Source organism: Melospiza georgiana, chromosome 3, assembly GCF_028018845.1.
Source record: "Melospiza georgiana isolate bMelGeo1 chromosome 3, bMelGeo1.pri, whole genome shotgun sequence".
NCBI classification, from domain to species: domain Eukaryota; kingdom Metazoa; phylum Chordata; class Aves; order Passeriformes; family Passerellidae; genus Melospiza; species Melospiza georgiana.
The window spans coordinates 11,227,146-11,237,678 of NC_080432.1; positions in this window are offsets into that span (position 1 = coordinate 11,227,146).

A 10,533-nucleotide genomic window follows, 5' to 3' on the forward strand; every position below is an offset into this window, starting at 1 on the left:
CAGGACATATAGAAACCCTGCTCCATGGAAAAGACTGAACACCTGAAGAGGTTTCAGGTGGGGTGGAATTTCTCCCAAAATTAGGTTGCGTGCAGCTCATTATCAAGCAATGATAATGATAATAATTGTCATTATCATTTGCACTGTGGAATGGGTCCAAGCGAGCAGAGGAAAAAAAAAAGCCATTTACTAACAAAGCCTTACACCAATTAACTCGGGTAAAAACAACTATGAGAACCCTGTGCTAAAATACATACAGAAAGGGGGGTAAATGGTAGTTCACATAAAAAAGCTGTTACATGGCTTAATAAAGGCATCAATCACATAAAGAACCGTTCCTATCAAATTTGTATTCAAACATCTCCTTGGGCAAAATAAGAATTTACATCACCACATCGAAAATAAATCTGAAAAGCAGCAAATTTCTAACTCAATCTTTAGTCTCATTTGCCATTTTGCTTTACAGAAATTAAGAGCATGAACCCACATTTACAAAGGAATTCTAGTGAGCACATCCAGCGCCTACATTTCTTTGCACAGTTTTTGTGAAAACACAGTATTTTAATTTTTAACATTGTCAGACACATCAGCCATGATTTATCAAGTGCCAGAAAATTTAATTTGTGAAGGTGAGTGCAACTACCACCCCATTTCCTGCAGTCAGTGCTTCTTTCAGAGCACACATGAAGGCTGTTCACTCTCCACATTAATTGTTTCAAAGCAGCAATGACCTCAGCAAAGAGCATTACAGAGCATTATTAATTCCCTTCAGGAAAATAATAGGGAGGTATCAAGACCTGGAGCCTAGAAAGTGAGAATGGAAATAACTGCCCACAGCAAAACTGTTACTGGAGGGAAAAACTAAACACAGAGAGAATATTGACCTTTTTTTCCTTGGCTGACCTCTGAGTTCAAGGGATGATGAAGTAAAAATGAAGAGAGCAATGGACTCAACACATGAGCACTTCCTTGGAGTTGGGACATTCTGATATATTCCCTAGGACCAGGCAATTCAGCTAGGAACAGATGAATGTGATATGGGGGTTTTAGGGCTGGCCAAGGTATTTAGAGAATCCTGCCCAGCTGTGGGGTTGCTCACTAGGTGTGAGAAGGGAGAAAAGAGGAAATTCCCATTCTCAAAAAAAAACACACATATGAAAACCAAGTGAGTAAGAAACCTGCTGACTCACTACCAAAGGGCATTGTGGAATTAATCATCCCTACTCCTCCCCCAGAGGTCAGAAAGAATTAGTTTGCTGTAATATCTTTGGAGCATTTGAAATACCTAGAAACCAAATCAGCTGAAAAACACAGACCTTGACGGGGAAAGTTTGGAAATGCTTTTAGCAGGGACCAAAACAGGCTCTTACGAGCAGCTCTGAATTTCCTCATGTGTTTTTTCTATGAAGCTGTTATTTGAAAATATCTTCACTCTGCATCTGCACAATAACAGCAAGAAGTCCAACTCCAGCACCTCCACTGAATCCTGCTGACTTCACCTACTCAGGGCTACAAGGCAGGTACCCTCCCACACTGACCTTCCTTTGTGCCTGAGAATTTGCTAAAATAATTAATTCAGGACAGCAGCAAGTACAAGAGCAATGGAAAGCCGAAAGAGAGGAAAAGGACTGGCATCAACAGCCAGCCATGTCACACAACTACTTGCTTAGTGGGCACAGTGCTGGTGCAAAGAAAATGTAAATGTAAGTAAACTAAAACTCACTTTTTGGAGTCACCCTGCAGACTGCAGCTCACATGATGATGGAGGGGCTGCGGGTCAATCCTGTCTCTCTCCTATGCTCGTGTCCTCAGGCACTCCTGAGGAGCCCTCATGGCTGTGGGTTGGTGCTCATACGTGGGAGCTCCCTCATGAAGCGCTGCTGGGCCTTTCCCCTTTTCAAAGCTACTGGGAAGCGATCTCGCCTTCCCAGAAAGTGCCCAAATCCCCAAAGCTCCCCAGTCCTTCAGCACACCATGCACCCTTGCTTCTCCACAGGTGGGATCTATCTCTGAGGGGATCAGGGCAGTCTGTCACAGCTGCCCTGCTTAACCGCCATCAGGAACCATTGGCTTCACACCACCCTTGGCAAAGGAGCCGGGCTTTTCTTTGTCTGTCCCTTTTCTGAGGTCAGCTCTCAAGGGTGCCTGTCCCTCCTGAAGCACTCACTGCACAGGGAAAAACCCCATTTTCCCAGCACCTTTCCCAGGACTGGGCTTTGTTGGCAGCCCTAGTGATTTCCAGGTTTCATTAAACACAGCGATTTTCCGCACCCTCCAGCAGCCGTCGTGAGGGCTCTCAAAATGGTGCCCGTGAGGCCCCTCAGGAGCCCTGTGGGGAGCAGGGGGCTCCAGCAGCTGCCCCGCACCTGTGGCAGCTCTCCTTAAACACATCTAAAAAAGGGCAAAATGCCACTTGGCAGCGAGCAATTTAGGGGAGAAGAGTGGGAAACACAGCAGGAGAGCCTTATCTGGACCCAGGAAAATAATTCAGGACAGCAGTAAGTACAAGAGCAACTCAAGAAAGAAAGGGGGAAAAAACCCCCAAAAAATGGATGTTTTGCAACACTAGTCAGAAAAAAAGTTTCTTCAGACTCCAGATCTGCCTTCTTGCCTCAAATTGTGTTTCTAATTTACCAGAGCATGTGTGCTCTCAAGCACCAGTCTGTGTGCAGCTTAATTGACTTCACATACTCAGAGCTCAGTTCAGATATTTTGCTAGATCAATTCATACAATAAAAATTGCAGAACCAATACCACATGTTATTTAGTGCCTATTAAAACATGCTCATGTATTTAAATGTGTGTCATAATCTGAATCTACAAAATTTCTCAAAGAACAAAGGTCATTAATAGTGTGTATTTGCAACATGCTGAAGGACAGAAAACCTCATTTATTTGTCTTCTCACCCCTACCTGCCCCTGGCCAGCCCAGTTTTCTCTCCTCTGTCAACATCACAGGTAAGACCTGCTCCCATTTGAAAGAGCAAAAGGGCAATTGGACCTTGTCATCAAGGGCTAAACCCTCTCCAGCCACAAGGCAGAAACTTATTCTGCCAGGGGATGGGAATTCATTTACAACACAGAATTTGGAACTGATTTTCATCACCACTGGATTTAGTACTCCTAAAAGAAAACTGTGATAACAATAAAATCTTCCATACACTGTGTGGGAATGGATTCTAGCATTTGTATGTCAATTAATGCTTATGTTTAGTACATATGTTTTCCTATTTTTACAGTCTTTTTTATGTATCAGAGTGACATTTATGAGGCCAAATTAACACAAGTTGTGGCCTTCTGATGGGATTCAGTTCCTAAAAGGCACACACTCCACTGGTGATGCTTCAGCCACACATAGGGTCTCCAAAGTACAAACAATACCCAGAGAAACAAAGGGAAAACACTGAGAGGCTTGAACAATAGATATTCAATTTCATAGCACATTAAGGTTCCTGTGACACAGGGACGTGAAATGATTTGTGTTTACACCACGGTTCTCCCTCTGAAATAGTTTTTGTGTAGACTCTGAGGTCTGCTCCAAGTCCCAGGAAGTGCCTGACAAGATTCCCAGTGGCTCAGTGAGCAGGGCTGCAGCTCTGCAGCACATCCCTGTTGTGTTACACACTCACAGTTTGCATGAGTGTGCAACCACAACACTCCTGACAAGTCCAGCCAGAAATGACACCAAAGCCTGGTTGCATTCTTCAAACCTGGGCTGTCCCTCCTCAGCTGAGAACTTGCTGAGTTGGAGAGGAGGGGATGCAGTGGATCTAAGCAGTAATAAGAGTAAGAAGGAAAACTCCAATTTTGGCTGAGCCAGTGGTTCCCCACAGAAGTCTGTGCTGGTCCTTATCTTCCTGTGCCTCCCTTTTTCCATCTGTGCAATGGTCACACACACACACCACCACTAAAGCCAAATGCTGCCTCTGTCCAGCAGTTCTCAAGCAAATACTGCGCCAAACAAAATAAAATAAAGTATGCTATCATAAAAAGGAAAACAACTGCTGGAAAGTCAGCTCTTAATCTTGCAGTGGTTCTTTCTACCTCTTCTCCTTTCAGTTCCTTTAACTTGTACTTGAGTGCATGCACAGACAGACACACATTGCAAAGTAAGTAATTTAGGAAATAAAGAGGTCAAATCTCCTTTTCCCAGATACTTATAAAATTATGCTGCTGCAGGATTTTCTGCATGTGCTTCCTTAAGCATGGTGCTTCCCTGAGACAATCCCAGGCAGGATCCAGATCCTTTTCCCAGACCCAGCTGAAGCAGCTGGCAGAGACAGACACGTGACCAGAGTAAGAGTGGAGAACTTCAAAATAAAGAAAGGTATGTTTTGAGAAAACGCAAGATGATTTAGCGACAGTTCATAGTATTTCCTTCAGGCCAAAACCTCCCTTTTTACTCCACAAAAGCTTCAAGTAGCCTTAAGTATTACAAAAATAAATAAAACCAAACCATACATAAGATGCCTCTTTGCACCTCTCAGATTAAGTGACCGGAGCCTCCCTTCAGGCCAATTGCACATTACTGCTGGGGAATTGATTTATAAGGGACCCTCCACAGGCATCTGACTGCTGTATAAACTATGGAGATAAAGCAACAATGCATCAGCACAGACTGAAAATCATTTAAGCAGCAGAAGCCTTTAAAATAAATATCCAAAAGCTGAATTTACAATAGAATCATTCAGCGAGTTACAAAGCAAGAGTGTTCTTATTTGCTTTAGAATACCTTTGCTGCAAGAAACTAAGCCTTGGTACCCTCTGCATCCCTATTTCTTCTCAGAGTTTCAGGTCCAAAAATAGTGTTATCAGACAGTCTGGAATTTTGCATAAATATGTCACTAAATGACATAAAACCCAGCAATTGAATGTTATAACAGAGTAGTTTATAACACAAATCTTGCTCTCACTGCATACGTTTGCATGATGCGGAGCTGCAGTGATGCAAGGATCCCTGGAGTGAGCAGAGGGAGTCTCAGTAAATCTCTGACCAGGCTCAGAGAGCACAGATCCAGCAAAGGTCACACAGGCTGGGTCTGGCAGGCCCAGGAGGGCAATGAGCTGCTGGTGTTCCTACTGACACTGACAGGGCCTTCACCTTCTGCCCTTCTATCACCCTCACCAGCCAAACCCACTCTGGGGAACTGAGCACACGCACAAAACACAGGCATGTAATTTCTCTATGCTGACATTTCTCCAGCTCATATTCCTGCTTTCACACACAGTGATCTCTAGAAATTGCAACACAGCACTTTGATTTTAAAACAGTGTTCCCAGTCACTTTCAGAAAACACTGGGATGCCCTTCAAAGCAGCAGGTGTATGTTCAAAGTGTGCGTGGTCTGAGGATGTATCTCCATGCATCATGAAAGCAGAGATTATGAGGGGCTGCACAATGTTTTCTGACTAACCTACCCCATCCCCTCATGGAGTTCAGGGTCTCATCCCGGTGTGGCAGCAATAGCTGCACCCTCATTGTGGGTTCTATTTATTTCTTATTATTATTTTGCAATAAAAATTCTAATTTAATTATGACCCACATGTTTTATCTTCCAGTGCCTACATCCATGCACTCACAAGCACCCAGACAGACCCTTTGGACAGCAGGATCACATCAATGCCCAGCCCTTGGGATGGAGCCCAGGCTTGCCCAAGCCAGTCCCACTGACCCTCAGACTCCCCTAGCAGTAACATCCCTGCCAGTGATGCCTGGGGAAGCCAACAATTCCTTCTGCTCCTTACAGAGGGGAATGTTGTCCAGTTGCCACATCAGCAAGCTCCTGGCATTCAGCTGTGAGCAAATAACATTCTAACTGTGTAAAACAAGGTTGATGAGGTAATGTGAAACATTACAGTGGCGCCCAGTAGAGTCCCCCAGGTCAGAAATATGCAATTTACAGTGTTCCAAAATAGCAAACAGATCCTGTGTACAATAGGTCCTAATGACTCTTAGAAATGCCCTCATCACTGAGCTAATTTTAAAGAATCAGGTACTAATAGCAACTTCTTAAAGTCCTAGAAGTGAGGGAAAGCTGTGGGAGCACAATGGATAATTTGGGGTGCAGGATAATGCTGCTCTTCCTTATCCTCCAGTGGGAAAGAACACACTGCACAGAGCTGCCTTCCTTGCCTGCTATTCCCAAAATGCCTACAGAGATCAGGCCATAGCATTGATTGCATTTGTCAAACATGGCATCAGAATAAGTGAGACATTCAGAATGAGGAATAATTTTCACTATGTTTTATCCTAAAATGGATATTATATTTACATCACGAGGTATTTTGATATTACAACTATAAAATATGGTTGTTCAGAAACATGCAAGCAATAACTATTCAAACTTTCCTGCTACTCCACATCACAAGAAGCTGACACAACCGCATTCCAGTGAAGTCTCATAGCACTGCAGTGATGTTCCTTTGCTTTCTTCAAAGTATATTGAGTATTTTTTCTATTTTACTCAATCTTGATTATTTGAACTTTCTGGTATTTATGCAGTAAAACTTCTAATTTCATTGTAACCCACAAGATTTATCTCTAAATGCTATATACTTGAACATCTATCCTCTGTGTTCCCCCAGTCAAGTATTCCCCAAGGCCTCCTGAAGCACAGGACAAAGCTGTAGCCCAAAGCCAGAGGAATATCCTGATTTAGTGAGGCAAGGACGGGGAGTCAGTGCTCAAACTGCTGCTGACCTTTGGCCACCAAAACCACTCCTCAAAACCTTCCTGGCCGTGGAACAAGGAGGGAGAATTCCTCCTGTAAAGTTTAATGAGTGCAACATTTCTGTGCTTTACAGGGCACGGGGTGTGAAAAGCAGCTCAGTTTAGCCCTGATGACATTTTCATATAGCTGAAAGTAAAAATAGAGAGAGACCTGACAACTTGACGTAAAAAGGATGCAGTATTAGGTTGTAAGGGTACTCTGTATGAGTTTGGAGTGAGAGCACAGCATCTGATTCTAGTTCTAGACACACAATTACACCAAGAGAAATTCAGACATGTGTTCTCTTTACAGCTAAGAGGAAATGCAGTGATTGGAGAATGATGAGGATTTAAGATTTTGGGGTTGAAAAATGGAAGTTATCCCAAAAATATGAAGATTAAACATCTTCCTGCACAGTCCTAGAAAATACCAGTCTAGAGCCAATGATTCCAATGTGTTCTATCAGTTGTTTGACATCAGAATATCTCAGAGTCCCTAATGTTAAATAAGAGAAACAAGGGAATAGAATTGACTAGGAAAATGACAGGATAATGCAGAGGTACTATGGTAGCATTTAAATTTCTAAAAGAAAATCCAAAAATTAAATAAATACACAAAGCAGTAGAAAACATTGCTTTTACAAGCTGACAAAAATCTATACATGTCAGAATTAATTTATTCTCAATTTATTTTTATAATTGAAAATGTTACAGAGTTAAACAACAATGCTGTGTTTGCCTTGATAGATTCTTGTCAGAGTATCTCTCAAAATCACTGCATTCTCAGTAGAAAAGTGATTTTACTGAAGTCTCACTTTCTTCCAGAAACTCTGGTATGTCTCTTTATGGTCAGCTCTACATTTATGTTTAAAAATTACCATTCTGCTACATGAATGATCTCAAACCCTTCAGCAAAGGCCTAAAGGCAAATAGGTTTAGTTTTAATCAATCAGCAGATTTTTCACTTGATGTTTTACAGAACATTAAAAAATAAAAATAAGAATCCCAACACACAAAACCCTGCACAGATCAAAGGCAGTAAGGCAGAAGACACTAAATGTTAAGTATGAGTCCAGAACTGAAGCTCTTGCCCGCGCTGTCGCAGCCAGCTCAGCCAAGGCAGTGTTGCAGCCCCTCTCTCCTTTCCCCACAGCACCCCAGGAAAGGCAGCCTGGCACTCCACTCCCTCCAGCAGGTATCTTTATCTGCCTCCCCGATCCCAAGGAATGTTTTTACCATGGAGCATCACTGTATTTTCACAGCTATAGCATGATGGTAGAGGAGTCTGAATCTCCTCCCCAGCCCTTGGACATCACAGCTCCATCCCAGCAGCGGGTCAGAATTGTTTCTTTTGAGGTTGTTATGAGTTTTTAAACCATTCTGCCTTTGCCAGAGGGATTTACTTCCTCAATGACAGTGAAAGGTTTATTTGACCTCTATAGAAAAATTAATTATTGAATAAAATAAAGCCCAGCCATCATAGAAGAAGGAGATGATTCCTAATACAACCCAAGCCCTCATTTCAAGGTTATTTTTTGACACACAAAGAACATCTAGACTCATACCTGGATGGCATCAAGGCTTGTCTTCATCCCCGCCACCAAAAGAGCAGCAGCTCACATGGGGCCCAGCAGCCACTCCCACACAAGCTTTTCCAGCCTAGCTGATGTTGTGATTCTGTGAACATCACTGGCAATTATTTGGCGAGTTCATTTGAGCCTCTAACTGCAGCCCTTCCCCAGGGGCAGCAAAAGCAGCCCATAAAATCCAGATGAAGCTGGGCTGAGACTCAAGCAAGCAGACTAGAATTTTTCCATGGATTCCCCAAGTGTTCCAGACCTGTCCTGGGCAGGGCTGCCTGAGCAGACACCCATGACAGATATACTGAGTCTGTTCATAAGGAACCAGCACAGCCCAGAGCAGAGGCATTTTGCAATCACACATTTGCTGTCCTCTCTCTGACTTGAATCATAAACCTTTTCTACCCCAGCATTTTTTTCACCACCTTGGAAGAACGCAGTGCATGAGATGATAACCTTCCCTGGATTTTGCAGTGTCTGCGCTTTCTCAAACACAGTTAAAAATTTACATGGCATTAGCAGCAGCAGAGCAAATCCAAGAATTGGTTTTGCCTTCATACAGTACTTGGAATTAATGTTCTTTTTTAAATTTTATTTTGATTTCTTTTCAATTTTAAAGAAGTCAATTCATTGCTAAATCAGCATTTTAAAAAGATTCCTACATTTTATTTTGGCTTTTACCATGGCTATGGCCCTTCCCAAAATGCATGAAGTGACATTGTCTGAAAAGAATATCTCAAATTCATCATTCATGCTTTGTTTTTTTTATTTATGGGGATGGCTATGGGCCTGATGAGCTACTCCACCACACTACTCTGTCCCAGTTTTACTTGAACTTTGAGTGCATACACTGTGATTTTTATAGACTAAAGAAAATTTATTATTTATGGGAACAGTTGTGTGTCTGATGAATTACTTCCATACACTACTGTCCCAGTTATTTAAATTTTAAGTGCATGTAACTGACTACAGAGATTAAAGAAATAAAAAAAAATTAAAAATTAAAAAAAGCTTTGCATTTGTACCAGAAAGAAGTTTACCACAGTTTTTAGTTACTTAATAATTTCATTCCATTCCTGAGGTGCACTGCCAGTTCAAAGATAGGGATGCTCAGATGAAGCAAGAGCTATTGCAGAATATGTATTATTTTTGCTTTGATGCGTTTTCTCCATTTCAACCACTGGTACACATTATTCTTCTCTAGCTGGAAGTCTGCATGCAAATTCCAGCTCTGGACTTGGGTCCAGGAAAGCTCACGATAGAATTTCAGTGTGTTTAAAGTTTGGCTTTGCCAGCTCACTACTTTGACAGCACAGATGAGCTTGGACCCTAATTCTTCTCCTATTCCACTGGAAATATTCAGATTCAGCCAAGACTAGAATTATCAGATTCATTAAACTGAAAGGTGAGAAAATACGGAACCAGCAACCCAAACCCCAGAAATGCATCTGCAAGCTCAGAGCCCTGGCTCTTCCCTCCACGCAGCCTCTCCTCAGCCCGTTTCCTCCCGAGGGGCTCCAGCACAGGATGCTCCCCAGCTGGGCAGGGCAGGGCAGGGGGATCAGCTGTGCCAAGAGCTGGCACAGGGCTCAGGGCTGCCCAAACCAGCCTGGAGACACCCTAACTCCAGCCAGAGCTGAACCACAGTAACATCACCTCAGTGCTGACACGGAGCCTGGCACACTCACAGGGACCAGAACAATCTCAGAATAGCCAGGGGAAGAGCAGGGCCCTGTGAGAAAGATACAATATGCAGGTGCAAAACTGAAAGGTATTGGGAGGAGCTCTGTTATTGCTGCAAACCTCACCACACTCCTGTGGTGCTCTTCAGAAGGAGAAAACCAAAGAACAACAAGTGCCAAATTAAAGCACAGTTGGGAAGTTCTAATAAACAAAAATGAACTTCTGATGAAACAAGAAAAGTCTAAGTACCCAATACTTTCATAGACAATTAAGAGAAAAAATTCCATTCTAGTTCTTGCATTTTATAAACCATGACACAATAGGAAACAAACATAAGAAAAAAAAAGGATAAATAGATCCCATGCTTAGAAAACAGAGGCATCAAACATAAAAAGAGCCGATATTGCACACTAATCCCAAGGTATAGGATACACCTTCTGTGGCCTCGAGCAAGGGAAATTAGTTACCTAATTTCAGGGAAGGGGCTGTTGAAAACCAACTGTGAAATGTGAAAATGCACAGGAATCAATCTGAGATGCTTTGATTCTGGTCATTTTCAGCT